The following is a 16,753-nucleotide window of genomic DNA, read 5'->3' on the forward strand; positions in this document are numbered from 1 at the left end:
AATCGGCGACGGGAGAGGAAAACTCTAATTTGTAACCTTCTCAAAAAATGTCCAATACTCACTTATCGGACGTTCTTGGCCCACTCTGCCAGAAAGGAAGACAGCCGCCCTCCCAAGGAAATGGCGGAAGGGGTCGAGACCCCTTCATTGTTGACTGCGAGTTGCGGGAGCACGGGCTGGCTGAACTGTCGGGGATTTCGCCGCACGAAAGGAATTCTTCTGTGAAAATCGAGGCCTAGAATTAGAGAAAGAACCGTAAGAGGTCTGAAAAGACGGCTTTCCTGGTCTATATCTCTTAACATTCCGGAAGCGAGGTCTGGTAGAGGAGGTCTTCAACGGCGGTCTAGGCCTATCCTCCGGCAACCGCTGTGTTTTGGAATCACCAAAATCCTTCACCAGCTTATCCAAATCCTCACCAAATAACAGATGACCTTTAAAAGGAAGTTTCACGAGCCTAAGCTTGGACGCCGCATCTGCCGCCCAATTACGGAGCCACAAAGATCTGCAAGAAACCACGGAAAGAGACACATGTTTCGCAGAAGCACGAATAATATCATACAAGGCATCCGCCAAATACGTCAAACACGATTCCACATCCGCCAATTCGGAGGGAACCGAGATTCCGGACTCCATCATGTTATCCGCCATTAATTGAGACCATTGCAGACAAGCACACGCAGCATATGAACTGCAAAGGTAACCACTGCAACCTCAAAGGACATCTTAAGTGAAGATTCAATCTTCCTATCCTGGACATCCTTCAGCGCAACACCCCCCTCAACTGGCAAAGTAGTCTTCTTGGTGACCGCGGCCACCAACGCGTCTACCCTAGGCTGCTTAAACTTCTCCAGTTCATTCGGAGCAAGAAGGTACAACTGCCGCATGGCTTTCGTCACCCGGAGACTGGCCTCCGGCGTGTCCCATTGCATTGTAATAAGCTCTTGCATAGTCTCATAAAACGGAAAGGATCTAGGTGGCTTTCGCGTACTAGCCATAAGCAGGTTTGAGGATCCTCCTGCGAGATGTTCAATCCTTGCAAAGCTTTTGAAATTAACGAGGAAAGTTCCTCCCTGTGAAAAAGAAGGAGCGCGGTAGGATCATCCACATCCCTACCCAGCGTCTCCTCTGCGTCCACGTCCATGACCTCTCCCTCTTCCAACGAGTCTGGAATAGGCAGAGATAAGGGGGAGACTGAGGCAGGGTCCCCGTCATCTGCAGCAGCCAGTCTGCTACGCTTCGCTGCCTGAGACTGCACCGGAGGTGAAAGAGCAGTACTAGCAGCAGTAGGGAGCAAAGAATTATTCAAATTCGGGGATAGTGCAGGCTGAGAGCTCTGCAACAAAAAAGCACGGTGCATCAGCATCACAAACTCCGGTGAAAAAGTGCCCTGCAACAACCCTGTCGGCCCAGCCTGCAGCGTGGACTTGAACGTCTTCCACCAGGTCTCCCGAATTGCCAAAAGCCGCCGAACACTCCCCAGACGCTGACGCGCTCTGAATCGCGACAGGCCCAACTGCGAGGGAAGAAGAGCTCGACCGCGTCTCCCCAGTGCGGGAAAACTGCAACTCCCCAGCCGGCAGCATGGACTCCTCGGCCGTAGCGTCTGCGTACCCGGCGGCGCACAGCCCCGACGGTGTTCTGCGCTTCCCACAGCGCGGACACCGCTTAACCGCCTCTGCCGCCATAGGTTTGTGTCCTTTTTTTTTTTTTCAAAGGCAACAATTCACCCTAGAGAAAGCCCGCCAAAATGAAAAAACACAACGCTGCACACCCAAAGTACCAGCGATTCCTCAAGCCACACCAAACACCCAGAGCCAGAAAAATCCTACTCACCAAAAAACTGCACCCAACACAAAGGCAGAGAAGTTATGGCTGGCAGTTGTAAGCTGTAAGCTGACCAGAAGAACAGCACAGCCCCACACTGTGAGGCTCTTTTTTTTTTTTTAAGGAAAGAAGAAAACTAAGAGCCCAAAATCACCCCCTCAATCCACCGGAGGGGAGGGTGGAGCAGGGACCTGGGGGCCACAGGTGTAACTCCCAAAGCTGGCACCGCTCAGCCAGTCACCCCTGTCTACCTGAAGAGAAAGAATCTCAACAGAAGAAATGATTATTCCTCAGAACTTTCACCAGGCACAACCAGAATCCAGGAGCTAGAAGGATAGCTACCAACCCTGCTGGGAGATAGAGCATACTGGATATACAGGAGGAATGCCAACCTATAAGACCACCTGTTAATCAGTTTCTCTATCTCCACCTGCTGGTCGATGTGTACTATCCCACTGGTCTCTGGATTCATCTGCTGCTGTGCTAAGGAAGAAGTCTTTATTAGCTGAAACGCTCTAAAATTTAATGGGAGCGTCGGGCAGTTCATGGTCCCCCAACGTTGGCTCTGGCTGGGAAGCCAATAAGATAAGTGTTGTTGCTTTGTATCAAGCACATAGTTTAGACAACTTATAATTGATAAGGAAATATTTGTATTCTCCTTCAGTTAGTTATACTTTCTAATAAATTTGTTAATAAATATTCCAATAAACTAATTAATAAGTTAATAATAAAAACTTCAGAGTAGGTAGGAGGTTGTGAAGTATATGATTATATCACATGCGTTCAGAATGAAGACTTGAAATAACATCCAAGTTATAAGAGGTCTCTTTACTGAGATTTATGCATATTTATGATACTTCAACCTCATTATTAATTATAGGAACGAGTTCTATCTTTAAATCAAATGATGGTAAATATATAAAAAATAATGATTAAAAACTGAATTATTAATAGTTTAAAGCACTTTCTGTGCAAGAAGAAAAATTGTTGAATATAAGTATTTATAAGTTATCCTTAAAACCCCCTATTTGGTTAGTTGGTATATACTTAAGTGTGGGTTGGATAATCTATAAACTGATCCGTACATGTTTAGTTTGATCTTCTAAATGTATTGCAATATCATACTGATTTAACTTTGTAATTAACATTATACTCTACCATGTTTATAACAAAATTTCTTTAACAATTTTTAAAAGTTCATGTCATTTTTCTCTCTATACTGTATACAGCAGGGGTGCCCAACGAGTCGATCGCGATCGACAGGTCACTCGCTCAGGCGACCCCAGTCGATCGCAGAACGGGTTCCCTTCTTCCCTTCTCTTTTTTCCCCTCCTGACTGGCCCGCTCCTGAATTCTGCTGCTGCCTCCGCTGCTCAACATTTAAAAAAAAAACAAAAAAAGGCTTGGAGAACTTATGCTCCGGGGGCTAACATGTGCTTGTACCGGCTTCCCTTCGCTTCCCTCTGAAACCGGAAGTTATGTCCGGGGAGGGGGAGGGGGTAAGAAGGGAAGCCGGCACGCACATGTTAGAGCCCTGTTCGCGGGCTAAAGCGGGAGACAGGTCAGTGAAGCTTGCGATTTGCTCTTCTTGCTGCCAAGTCCTGCCTACTTTCTGTTTCCTCAAAGGCAGGACCCGGCAGCATTTTTCCCAAAATGTCGATCTTGGGCCGATCAGCCTTCCTCTTCCCGACCTCAATTGTGCCGTCGGAGAGGAAGTTCTAGCCAGCGGAACTTCCTCTCCGACGGCAAAATTGACGTCGGGGAGAGGAATGCTGGTGGGCCCGAAGCAAGGAGAGCTTGGCCGGCGGCGGGCGGCTTTGGGGGCCTGTTATCCGATGGCAGCGGCAGAAGCAGTGGCTTGTGGGTGGGCAGGGAGGGAGAAAGAGGGCAGGCAGGGAGACAGAAGGAAAGAAGAGAAACAGAAAAAAAGAATGGGGGCATGAAGAGAGAAAGAAAGAGAGGGCAAGGAGAGAAGAAGAAAACATTGGGGGGGGGAATGAGGTCAGGAAGAGGTCAGGAAGAGAGGAAGCATACAGGCTAAAAGAAGGGAAGAAAGATTGGATGCACAGTCAGAAGAAGAAAGTGCAACCAGAGACTCATGAAATCACCAGACAAGGTAGAAAAAATGATTTTATTTTAAATTTAGTGATCAAAATGTGTCTGAATTTATATCTGCTCTCTATATTTTACAATATGGTCCCCTTTTACTAAACCGCAATAGAGGTTTTTAGCGCAGGGAGCCTATGAGCGTCGAGAGCAGCGCTGGGCATTCAGCGCAGCTCCCTGCGCTAAAAACTGCTATCGTGGTTTAGTAAAAAGGGAGGGGGTGGGTATTTGTCTATTTTTGTATGGTTGTTACTGAGGTGACAGTGCATAGAGTCATCTCCTTTGACCTCTTTGAAAAAACCCCAGAATAGGAATGATAATTAACAATTGTATGCGTACAGTGTGCGTTGTGTTTTTTTTTTAAAATTTTATTGTTGGTAGATCATTTTGACTTGGTCATTTTAAAAGTAGCTCGCAAGCCCAAAAAGTGTGGGCACCCCTGGTATACAGCATGTATACATTTTGATCCCTTTTTAAAGTTTACTTATTTTATGCCCTTTCCCTTGGTTGTATGCATTTAACTGTGACAGTTTACAATTATCTGTTTCTATCTCAAAGTCCCTCCTTGAGGGCCGCAATCCAGTTGGGTTTTCAGGATTTCCCCAGTGATTATGCATTGAAAGCAGTGCATGCACATAGATCTCATGCATATTCATTGGGGAAATCCTGAAAATCTGACTGGATTGTGACTCTCAAGGAGGGACTTTGACACCCCTGATCTAGGTCCTGTTTTGGGTGAGGGGTGTTTGAGGTTGTAAGTTCAACCCCAACCCGCTCCTTGTGACTCTTAGCCAGTCACTTAACACTCCATTGCCCCAGGTACTGCAGTTAGATTGTAAGCCTGCTGGATAGAGAATGACACGGGGTCAAAGTTTTCCCCGCAGGAACTCAATTTTTCTGTCTCTGCAAGTTTTGTTACTGGCCCTGTCCCATTCCTGTAAGCTCTGCCTTAACCACACAAGCCTCAAACACTTATGATTTTAAAGTGTTTGAGGTTTATGCAGATGAGGACAGAGTTTGCAGAAATGGGGCAGGGACAGGAAAATGAGTTCCCACAGGGATGGGGAAAAATTTGTCCCCAAGTCATTCTCTACTGTCAGGGCAGATAGGGACAATACTTAAGAGTACCTGATTACACTTCTCCTTCCGAATCCATGGTTTCAATACCTGCGGATTCGGTTATTCATGATTTTTTGGGGGGGATAAGAAACGCTGCATCCCGGACCTTCCCCAGACCTTACCTGGTGGTCTAGCGGCGACACGGGGCAGGATCGATTGTCCTATGCTCCTGCTCCATGCAGAGCCGTCATCAAAATGGCTGCCGTAAGTTCCTGTTGTAGATTCGAGACTACAATGGGAACCCACGGCAACCATTTTGATGACGGCTCTGCACGGGGCAGGAGCGTAGAAAGATCGATCCTGCCTCGCGTCGCCGCTAAACCACCAGGTAAGATCTGGGGAAGGTTCGCGATGCAGGAGGGAGGCGGGGATGGGTCAGAGCCGGCCCTAAAAGTTATTTGCAATTTTTTAATATTCGTGGGCCGGCTCTGCCCCTAACCCCTGCGAATATTGAGGGGGTTGTACTATTCAATGTATTGTAAACTGCTTTGAGTGAATCTCTTCATGAAAGACAGTTAATAAATTCAAATAAATAAATGCTAGGGAATGCTATCTGTAGCTCTTGATTGTTTAATACCCTTGGAAGATTGCTCATTGGGAACTTAGCTTTAGTTCTGCTAGCTGGGGGAGGGGTGACGAAGCTTCCAACCCTCAGTAAGCTGGAGTCCCAGGGAGAAGTTGTAAAGCCCTGAGAGGGATGGTTACAAGAAGCCCCAATCAGAGTTAGTAACCCTCTGATATATTCCCATAGCTAGGAGGGGGAGGGGTATAAAAATGCACCAGGGTAAAGGCAGTCAAGAGCACCATGACTTGGCTTGCAGGTAGACACCAGAAGCTAACCTGGATCTTGGGAGCCTAGCTGCTGCTGCCCATAGGTATTTTTGGCAACATGTTTTGGATGTTAATTCATCTTGGAAGTTGAACTAAGGAATGAACTCCAGCCCAGGCTTTTATTTTGGGATACTCTGTTTTGTGCTGATGTAAAAACCAGTTTAACTGATTTGATTTTTGGTGTTACCATTGGCCCACAGGTGGTGTAGGAGAAGTTAAAGGGGAAACGTGTGGTGGAGTCTTACTCTCTGCTCCAGGAAAGCCCCACTGAAGTAGAGCTATACAAGGGGCAGCAGCTGTTAAAAGAATCATGCTTTTCCTTGCTGGTGATTTTTTGAGCAAAAGACTCTTTGAAATGTGCTGAGCAGAATAGTGATTTTGTATAGTAGGATGTAATTTTGTTATCAATGGGGGTTTTCATATATATAAGTAAGCAAGTTGTTCCTTTGAGGTTTTAGACAGGTTGTTTGTGATCACTGATTGTGTGTTTTATTGTAAGTTACTTTGGTATAAGTGGCATATAAATGTAATAAATAACTAAATAACCTAGAAAGTACAGCCTAATGTCCCTATAGCCACTAGGCCAACAGAATTTGCACTGCTCAGCTCTCCTGCAGTCTACTGACCAACAAAAAAGAAACAAACCTCTCAAAGAAACAGTGACAACTACTACACACTCATAAGCTGCAAGGAGTCACAAGAACCACCCACCACTGATCAATGAAAACCTTGGCCTCCTCTAAGGCCAGGCTTGGTTGCAATGTTACTGAAACAGCCATGAATTAAGAACGTACAGCCCCTTGGAGGAAATCTCAGATTATTACTGTGGAACACTAGCTTGAGAAAAACAACAGTGAGAAAACTACCCTAAAAAGGAACTGAAGGGAACAAACTCCCAAGCAAGGAGAGATCCTGCCAATTCCAATAATATTTGACTGTGGACTCACAGCTACAGAATGGAACAGGGGTTTCGGCTCTATGAATGAAAGGTGGTAAACAGTATCCAAGGAGACTACTAGAAGACTCCTTTACGTACTACATACAGTAAAACCTTGGCTTGCGAGCATAATTCATTCCAGAAGCATGCTTGTAATCCAAAACACTTGTATATCAAAGCGAATTTCCCCATAAGAAATAATGGAAACTCAGACGATTCATTCCACAACCCAAACTTTAATACAAAATACTGTACTATACGTACTTGTATTGCAAGACCTTACTCATTTAGTACAGTCACTACACTCCCGCAGCGTCAGAGAGAGAAGAACCATTGGCTCAGTTGTGATGATGTGACGCGTGTATACTATATGTACAGTGGTGCCTCGCATAACGGTCGCCTCGCACAGCGAACGCTGCGCACAACGAACGTTATGTCTTGATTCGTACAACGGACTTCGTTTCACACAACGAAGTCGCCCGAGCTGCATCCTTCCGGGGTTCCTGCGGGGTTGGATCGCAGCGGGGTTGGTCGAGCCGCGAGGGTAGTCTCCTTCTCCTTACCTGCCCTGTCGCAGCACACAGCCGAACGGAAATCTTCCCGATGTCAGCGCTGACGTCGGAGGGAGGGCTTAAGCAAAGCCCTCCCTTCCTCCGACGTCAGCGCTGACATCAGGAAGACTTCCGGTCGGCTGTGTGCGGCTGCGGCAGAGCAGGTAGGAAGAAGGCAATGGCGAACGAAAGAGGGGGGAGGGGGCGGTCCGCCCCGAAGAATGTGCACAGCTGGTCAGGTCCCCCGATCGACCGACAACAGGCCCGGCCGACAAACCTCCCTGCCCTGTAGCCGCGAATCTAAATTACCTCTTACAGCAGCTTCAATAATCCAGCTGCTGTAAGAAGGTAATTTAGATTCGCGGCTACAGGACAGGGAGATTTGTCCGACCGGGCCTGTTCTGTTGTCGGTCGGGTGCAAAAGCGCCACAAAGGTGGAGGCAGGGAGGGAGGAAAGGTGGAGTGGAGAAGAAAAGACGCTTAAGGGGGGAGAAGGCCGCTGAAAGCACATGTTGGAGCAGGGGATGAGAGGGAGGGAGAGAAGGGGAAATATTGGACAAGGGCAGAAGGGATGCTAAATCATAGGGTGACAGGCAGAGAGAACAACAGGAAAAAGAGTGGAAGCAATCTTGAACCCTGAGGGTGAGGGCAGAGAGAGGTGGTGAGATGATTGATCATGGGGAGAGGGACAAAAGGGAATAGAGATGGGATAGGAAGATAGTGGAAGTAAAAGGACAGGGAGATGTATGTTTTTAGATGTATCTAAATAAAAATAATAACAAAAAATTTATCTTTTTTTATGTCATCTTAGCATATTTTATGCTACAGAACGAATTATTTTTTTTAACATGTATTGTTATGGGAAAACGCGTTTCACATAACGAACTTTTCGCATAACAAACTTGCTCCTGGAACCAATTAAGTTCGTTGTGTGAGGCACCACTGTACTTGTATTGCAAGACATTGCTTGAATATCAAGTTAAAATTTAATAAAATGTTTTGCTTGTCTTGCAAAACACTTGCAAACCAAGTTACTTGCAATCCAAGGTTTTACTGTATACTTGAATATAAACTTATCCAAATATAAACCGAGGTGACCCCCCACACACGCTCCCCCCCAAAAAAAAAAGTTAACTCGAATATAAACCAAGATTAGAAACTTGGATGATCCTGGGGGGGGGGACATTCTTGCCATAAGTTTTAACACAATTTTTTTTACATTAAATATTTTTATTAGTGCAAAACCCCTGAGGAAGGGGATTTTGATCTCCAAAACTTAGTAAAAAAATGTATTAAAATTAGTCCGATACATAGATTACCTTATTTCCATTTTCTATTTATAAATATTTATCAATAAAGCTACAATACTACTTTATTCTAAGCAACAACAAAAAAAACCTTTTCTCTACCTTTTGTAAGCTCTGGTTTCTGCTTTCCTCATCTTCTCTTCACTCTCCATTCCATCCAGCGTTCACCCTCTTTCTCTGTTCCTTCTATTTTTCTCTGTCTCCACTCCCTTCCCCATGCTCTGGTATCCAGTGGCATAGCGAGAGTGAGCAGTGCCCAGGGCAGTGGCGCTACCCCCTGCCACGAACACCCCTTCAGTGCAAGCAGTCATGAACTTGCTGCCTGCATCAGCTTCGGCGCTCTCTGACATCAATTCCTTCCAGTTTGTGGCTGCTCACGTCAAAGTTTAAAAGGTACAGGAGGAAGGGAATGAGCACGCATGCGGTAGGAAGAAAAGTAGGAAGGAGGCGGAAGGAAAGGATGCACACGCAGCAAGGGTGGGAAGAGGGGGCAGAGAGCAGGATGGGTGCTAGTGCCCTGAAGAAGACTGAGCCCAGGGCAGACTGTCCCCCCCCCTTACTTTGCCACTGCTGGTATCTCTCCCTTCTCCTTTCCTTCCTTCATTCCCACCCCAACTCACCCCATGGTCTGGCTTTTGCTTCCCTTTCCCCATACCCTGGCATCTCTCTCTCTCTCTCTATGGCCTGGCATCTCCTTCCCTTCCTTCCTTTCCCTCCATCCTTTTTTCCCATGGTCTGGCATCTCTCTTTTGTCTACTTTCCCTTCCCTGGTCTTCCTTCTCCCTCCCTCCCTTTCTCCCCAATCGGGTGCAGCATTTCTCTCTTTCTCCCCTAATCGGATGCATTTCTCTCCATCTCCCCTCTCTCTCTTTGTCACTTTACAGTCTGCAGTGCAACTTTCACAATTTGCTGCTCTTGGGGTCGGGCCTTCCACTCTGCCAGTTCCATCTACTTCCTGTTTCCGCAAAGGCAGGATCCAGCACAGAGGAAGGCCCAATGCCAAGAGCAGTGAAATGGGAACACTGCTGATGCCCGGAAGAGGTTCTTGACGCTGGCACTAGTCGGCGGACCACCTGGAGTGGAAAAACTCCCCCCCCCCCGGTATGCCACTGGTCACTATCCTGCCTATTGGGTGTGTGTGTGTGGGGGGGGGGGGCGCCGCTATCCACAAGACACACTGTGCAGCCACTATCCACAATACATGCCTCCATCCCCTGAGTCACTGACCTCCGAATACCATTTGGTGCTGCTGCCACTGAAGATTCGCTGACCTCCATGCACCCCCTAGAACTGCTGACCTCCTTACACACGTACGTTCTGCTGTGGCCAATCTGCTGTATGTTGAATCGGATGGAGCCTTGAGCATCTGTGCATGTTCAAGGTCTGCCGGCTCCCGCCCCTTCCAAGATTCTCAGAGAAGGTGAGAGCCAGCAGGCCTTGAGCATGTGCAGATGGTTAAGGATACTCAAGGCCCCGTCTGGTTCAACATACAGCGGATCGGCGGCAGCACAATCCACGAGTGTATGGAGGTCAGTGGCTCTGGGGGTACATGGAGGTCAACTAATCTGTGGCAGTGGCACCAATTGATTCAGTGACTAGGGAGTGGGGTCATGTATATGGATAGCGGCTCCAGGGATGGTGCGTGTATTGTGGATAGAAGCTCGGAAGGGAAGACACCCCTGTAGTTCAGCAGGAAGAGGACAGCGGTACCAAATGATCAGGTGACAGCTCGACTTTAAACCAAGACACACCACTAGTAACATCCCTTTCCATAGAGTGATCTCCACTGACCACTAACTTCTGTCACCTTCCACTCAACCAGTTCCTGACCCAGCCCATCACTTTGTGGCTCATCCCGAGGGCACTCAGTTTATTTATTAGATGCATGTATGGAACACTGTCAAAGGTTTTGCTAAAATCTAAATACACCACATCTAGTGCACATTCTCTATCCAATTCTCTGGTCACCCAGTCAAAGAAATTGATCAGATTTGTCTGACAAGAACCTCTAGTGAATTCATGTTGCCTCTGATCCTGTAATCCACCAGATTCTAGAAACTTCTCTACTCTCTGTTTTAAAAGTGTTTCCATTAATTTGCTTACCACAGAAGTCAGACTTACTGGCCTGTAATTCCCTACTTCTTCCTTACTTCCATATTTGTGGAGAGGGACCACTTCTGCCCTTCTCCAGTCCTCCAGTACCACTCCCGACTCTAGAGAAGCATTGAAAAGGTCAATCAGTGGAGCCGCCAGAACTTCCCTAAGTTCCTTCAGCACCCTTGGATGTACACCATCCGGCCCATCGCTTTGCCTACCTTTATTTTAGCTACCTACTCGTGAACACAACCCTCTGAAAATTGATCAGGTTCTGACACTCCATGCATCCCTATTCGCGTTTGTCTTCTGCAGTCCTGCTCTTGGTACTTCAGCTGTGAACACAGAACAGAAATATTTGTTAAGCAATTCAGCCTTTTCTTTATCAGCTTCTACATATTTCTCCGTTTCATCTCCGAGTCTCATAATGCCACTTTTGCACTTATTCCTATCACTGATATATCTAAAAAATGTCTCTTGTCTCCCCATTTTACTATGTCAACTATTTTTCCTTCCATTTGCATCTTTGCTTTCCTGACTACTCAATCAGCTTCTCTTAACGTTTCCAGATTTTTGTGATCTATTGTACTTTATGAAAGCTAACCTCTTATTCCTTATCTTCCACTATTTTTGAAAATCAAGAGGTACTAGGGACCTGGATTAGCCACCGTGAGAACGGGCTACTGGGCTTGATGGACCATTGGTCTGACCCAGTAAGGCTATTCTTATGTTCTTCTTTTCCTCTTACTTTTACTTACTTGCCTCACAAAAAGGTCTGTCACTATTCCTTCCAGTTTCGCCCACTGCATTTCCACTCCTTCCACTTCCATTCCCTTCCAGACAACAATTCCTTGACATAATCCCCCAACCAAACAGATAGTTTTTTTTTTAAAGTCTAGAACCTTTGCCCGTCTTAATATTAAACCGTACCATGCAGTGATCACTGGATGCCAAATGATCACCCACTGTAACATCAGAAACACTTTCCCCATTCGTAAGCACTAAGTCCAGTATGACCCCCATCCCACACATGTTCAATTACCAACTACTGGAACAATTCTCCTTGTAGAAAATCCAGGATCTCCTTACTTCTAAAAGACCCCACAATAGGGATACTCCAATCAACATCCAGTATGTTAAAATCACCTATTAGTAAAACTTCCCCCTTTTTAGATATATTCTGAATGTCTACTATTAAATCTTCCGGCTGTGAGGGAGGCCTGTATATCACAGCAATTTAAATATATTTACCATTCCCTCTTTCCAAATTGATCCACAGTGACTCTTCCTTGCCCTGCAGATCTGGCAATTGTGTGGCTTTAATATAAATTTTACTATTAATGGCATACTCTAGAGAGACAAAATCAGCTAGAATGCATTACCAATGTGTAACAACTATTAGACCCAGGTCTCTGTCAGTGCACAGGAGATAGGAAAAAGCCTCAGAACCCTTTCCACACCAACTGAATCAATCAAGTGCGGAAATATCTTACTAGGGTAAGTGTTACCTCATTGGCATAAAAAACCTCCTCAACTGGACTGCTTCTAAATAAGCCCTGTGCAAAGCAGAGAACAAAAAGTCAAAGAGGACAAGAATATAATGTGTTTAAATCCTCGTCCAATGTTAAAGAGAAAATAGAAACAAAGTGATATGAAAAACTTATCTCCATCTTGATCAAGGATCCATCACACATTAACGGTGGCCAGCATTTCACTAAAAATGGCTGCCTCAGTATGTGGAAAAAGTAATGAATTCTTACTCGCCCCTGCACTCTGCGTAGCGTCTATCACGCTCTTCAGCCTGCTGCCAAAGACACTTCTTTGATAGATGCATACCAACCCTGCTCAGCAGCTCTTGGAAAATCACCCCATGGTCCAAGAAACCAAAACACTCTCGATGACACTATTCACCATCCATATTCATCTTCAGGACGTGAGATTCTCTGCCTTGGCCTTACCCTCGAAAGGGAGGATGGACGAGAATACCACCTGCGCACCCGACTGCTTCACTTTCTCTCCCAAAGCACGAATTCACTTTTGATACGTTCGCAGGGTATCCGACAGTATCATTAGTGCCAATGTGGATTTAGCATCAGATAATCATCAGGTTTGATGAGTCTCGGCAAGCTCTCCGTAACATCTTTGATTTTGGCACCAGGCAGACAGCATACTTCCCAGGACATCCTCCTCGAGACCGACACGAACCTCTCTAACCTCGCTGAGAACATATCCACTTGTATTACGAATCTCCAATCCTGGGCCCAATCTGTACAAATGAAACTGAATGAGTCCAAAATAAAACTACTTTGGCTCGGCCCAACATTAGATCATTTACCCACCTCCATCCCATTACCTTCTGGACCCACTCTTCAGCTTGAGTTTTCAAGCAAAGTCCTAGGCATCGTCATAGACTCCTCTCTCTCCTTCAATTATCACCTCAACTCTTTGATAAAAAATGCTTCTTTTGCCTTCATATGTTGAGGAAGGCGAGATCCTGCTTTCATCATTCTCACTTTACCGTCCTCGTTCAATCTACTATCCTCTCTAGACTGGATTACTGCAATTCCATCTATATAAGCCTAACTAAGAAAAACCTCCATAGACTTCAGCTAATTCAGAACGCCGCGGCTAAGCTTATTTTCGCAAAAGGCAAGTTCGATCATGTCTCCCCACTCCTCTCCAAGCTTCACTGGCTCCCAGTATACTCCAGAGTCCTCTTTAAATGTGCCTGCTTAGCCTTCAAGATCCTACATGGCGTCCTTCCTCCCGTTATCCCACTCTTTTGGAATTCCTCAAAACCACACTTCACCAGACCCTCCCAAAAACTGAAACTATCATTCCCCTCTATAAAAGGTATATCTCGCGCAGGAAAACTTGGAACATCTCTCCCCTTTAGAATCACAGAACTCTGGAACAACCTCTCATCCCCACTCAGAAACTCAAGCTCCTTCCAATCCTTCCGCAAACACTTGAAAACTTGGCTCTTTGCAAAAATCTAATCACCTCCCATTCTCCAGTATTCTGTCCCTCTCTTTCCTCTTAGTCCCTCTCCTTTATCCCTCATTGTAGTTCCTTTCCTCTTAATTCTGTAAACCGTGCCGAGCTCTGCGCTTGCGGAGATGGTGCGGTATACAAACCTAAGGTTTAGTTTAGTTTTAGTTTAGATGGACGTTTCTATACCCCTCAGAAGGGAATTGCCTCTTAGAGGTCAAGGATCCAATAATTTGAGGGAGTTCAAACTTTGGTCCTTCTTCTCCCTGGGATGCTCTCATCTCCTCCACTTCCAGGGCTGGAGGACAGACTTCCCCGTGGGCACTTGAACAAAGTAGGGTATCTAGAGCAATCCCAGGGCAATGCAGGGCAATCTGCACAGCAAGTGAAGTCTCGATCTGAAACAAGAGCCACTGGGAGCTCCAAATACATGGAGCACAGCTGAACATGAAAGGGAAGCTGCCAAAAGAAGTGGGAGAACCTGATTGTGGTGTCACACCATCTGAGGAACGGAAAGGTCATTCATACAGGAACCCCCCCCAAATATGGCTACCAATGGCCAAATGTCTGGTAAGCCCAATTTCACATCCCCTCACGGCAGCAGATCAGAGCTGTCTGATTGGCTCAGATGGCTAAGGCCCTTCCAGTCAAGCCAAAAAAGGCCTTAGGCTCCTCCCTAGGGAGGAGCCTAAAGCCCTGATTGGTTCAGACACCTAAGGCCCCTCCCCTGGAAGAAGCCTTAGGCATCTGAGTCATTCAGGGCCTTAGACCCCTCCCCGTGCATCCCAGGATGCATCAGGAAGGGGAAGGCCTGCCATTTTGAAGTGGCGGGCACAAGAAGCATGTGGGACTGTGCATCCCACATGCTATCAACTAATTTACAGGTACAGGGGGGGGGTTCAGGAGGCATCTGGAGGGAGTGGGCATCCTGCCTGCCGATTTTTTTTTTTTTTTTAAGGAAGGGGAGCAGGGGAGGGGGTTTCGAGGTAGACAGGAGGGGAGTGGGCATCCGGCATTTTTTTTAATGGGCCAGATATTGAGTGAGTGTGTTACACACACAAATATATCAGTGCCTATACAAAAAAAATTAAGAAACAGGCAGACCGACAGGTTGACCTGTCGGCTTTTCCAGATCGGTCCTACTGACTCAATTCTGGAATGCAAATGATGTCATTAATATTATAACCAGACATCTAATCGATGTCCTAAATTTGCATGCCAGAATCGGAGGACTGCACTGAAAACCACGCGGTGAGCCTGTTTAGAGCATTGGGTCGGCAAATTTGATCATTCGCCAACCCAGTCAATCCAGTTTAGCGACGACTGTTAGACAATCAGAGGCTTTAGTGCATCTAGCCCTGAGCTCTGTTAGCCACATTGGCCTGGAAGAAAAAGAGGTTCTTTGTATAACACAACACCCTTTATTTAACCAGAACAAAAAAGAAACATTATGTATCATACCTGATAATATTCATTCCTTTAGTCACAGCAGATGAATCCAGAGGAGTGGGTTGTATCCATCTACCAGCAGGCAGAGACAGGGAACACCAAGCTGACCTCTGTTATATATATATATGATGGTATGCTCACTGGTAATTCAGTATTCCTCGTAACAAAGCAGTAGGATCAGCTGAACAAGTCTGACGGCACTGAACTCCCTCCTCATGGCTGTTGAATTCACATTGAGGCTGCCCACAGGGCCAATTCCTATGGAGCAAAGACAAAATAGAAAGTAACATAAAGGGTGAGGCTCTGGATTCACCTGTTGTGACTAAAGGAACAAACATTATTAGGTATAAGAATACAAGAACATAGGAATTGCCATACTGGGACAAAACGAAGGTCCATTAAGCCTAGTATCTTGTTTCCAACAGTGGCCAACCCAAGTTCCTAGCTAGATAGCAAATAATAAAACAAATGGACTTCTCTTTTAGGAATTTTTCTAAACTTTTTTTTAAAGCCCACTAAGCTAACTGATTTCACCACATTCTCCAGCAACAAATGCCAGAGTTTAATTACACGTTGAGTGAAGAAATATTTTCTCCAATTTGTTTTAAATCTATTACTTAGTAGCTTAGGGTTACCAGATTTCCTCTTTTAAAATGAGAGGACACATTGCCCCACCCTGTTCCATCCCCTCCCCAGCCCCACCTCGTGTCTCCTTCCCTGAGCTCTGGGCCATGTCTAGAGGGCCTCCGCCCATGTGTGGACATCGAAACAATGGCATTACACTCTTGCACACGTGTGTTATGTCATCATGCACAGAGGTCCTCCAGACACAGTCCCAAGCTCGGGGCCTTCCAAAACATGGACAAGCTGCCAACAAATATTTTCCTACTTGGGGCCATGACACCAATAATGCTTCACAACATTCATTCCTACCAGAGTACCTGGACTTGATCATAGGTGCAAAAAAACACAGATAAACCCTATGCAAATACAAGATCACAAACTAAAAGTCCTAATATACACAAACGAAACCCTAAGGTGCCAGACTCTGCAGGCAGTACAACACCGTACAAAATACAGACAGCAGTAAATTCTGAAACTAACACATTTTAAATCACTAAATTGAAAATAAAATAACTTTTCCTACTTTTGTTATCTGGTGATTTTATTTTTCTACTCATTTTTTCCCAGTCTCTGGTTACACTTGCTTCTGTCTGTGCTCTAAACTTTGTTTCCAGGGCTGCCTTATCCATTTGCTGTTTTTCTCTCCTTCACTTTCTACCCTACATCCATCTTTGGCATTAACTTTTTCAACTTTCTCCTCAAATCTATCTACTTTTCCATGTCTTCCCTTCCCATCTATCTAAACACATTCTCCTATGCTTCTCTCTGCCCTGCCCTACCATCCAAGTGTGTCATCTCTTCTCTCTTTCTTCTCCTCTATTCCCATCTTTCCATAAACAGCATTTCTTCCATTTTCTTCCCTTCCCCACTCTACCCATCCCTATGCAACATCTCCTTCCTTGCTCTCCCCTTGTCCTTCT

The 16,753-nt window shown here is 45.8% G+C and overlaps 1 protein-coding gene across 4 annotated transcripts in view; it reads right to left on the minus strand.

The window, feature by feature from the left end:
* Positions 1-16,753, minus strand: part of FAM110B (family with sequence similarity 110 member B) — a 225,148-nt gene that overhangs the window by 125,028 nt on the left and 83,367 nt on the right. For 3 of the 4 annotated variants that reach the window (XM_033934557.1, XM_033934552.1, XM_033934553.1), the window contains one exon: positions 15,222-15,467. The exons of the other annotated variant lie outside the window; for it this stretch is intronic. The gene's annotated coding sequence lies outside the window, so the exon portion shown is untranslated. The remainder of the gene's footprint in view (positions 1-15,221; positions 15,468-16,753) is intronic. 4 annotated transcript variants of the gene reach the window in all.

This window comes from Geotrypetes seraphini, chromosome 2 (assembly GCF_902459505.1).
Source record: "Geotrypetes seraphini chromosome 2, aGeoSer1.1, whole genome shotgun sequence".
Taxonomy (NCBI): Eukaryota; Metazoa; Chordata; class Amphibia; order Gymnophiona; family Dermophiidae; genus Geotrypetes; species Geotrypetes seraphini.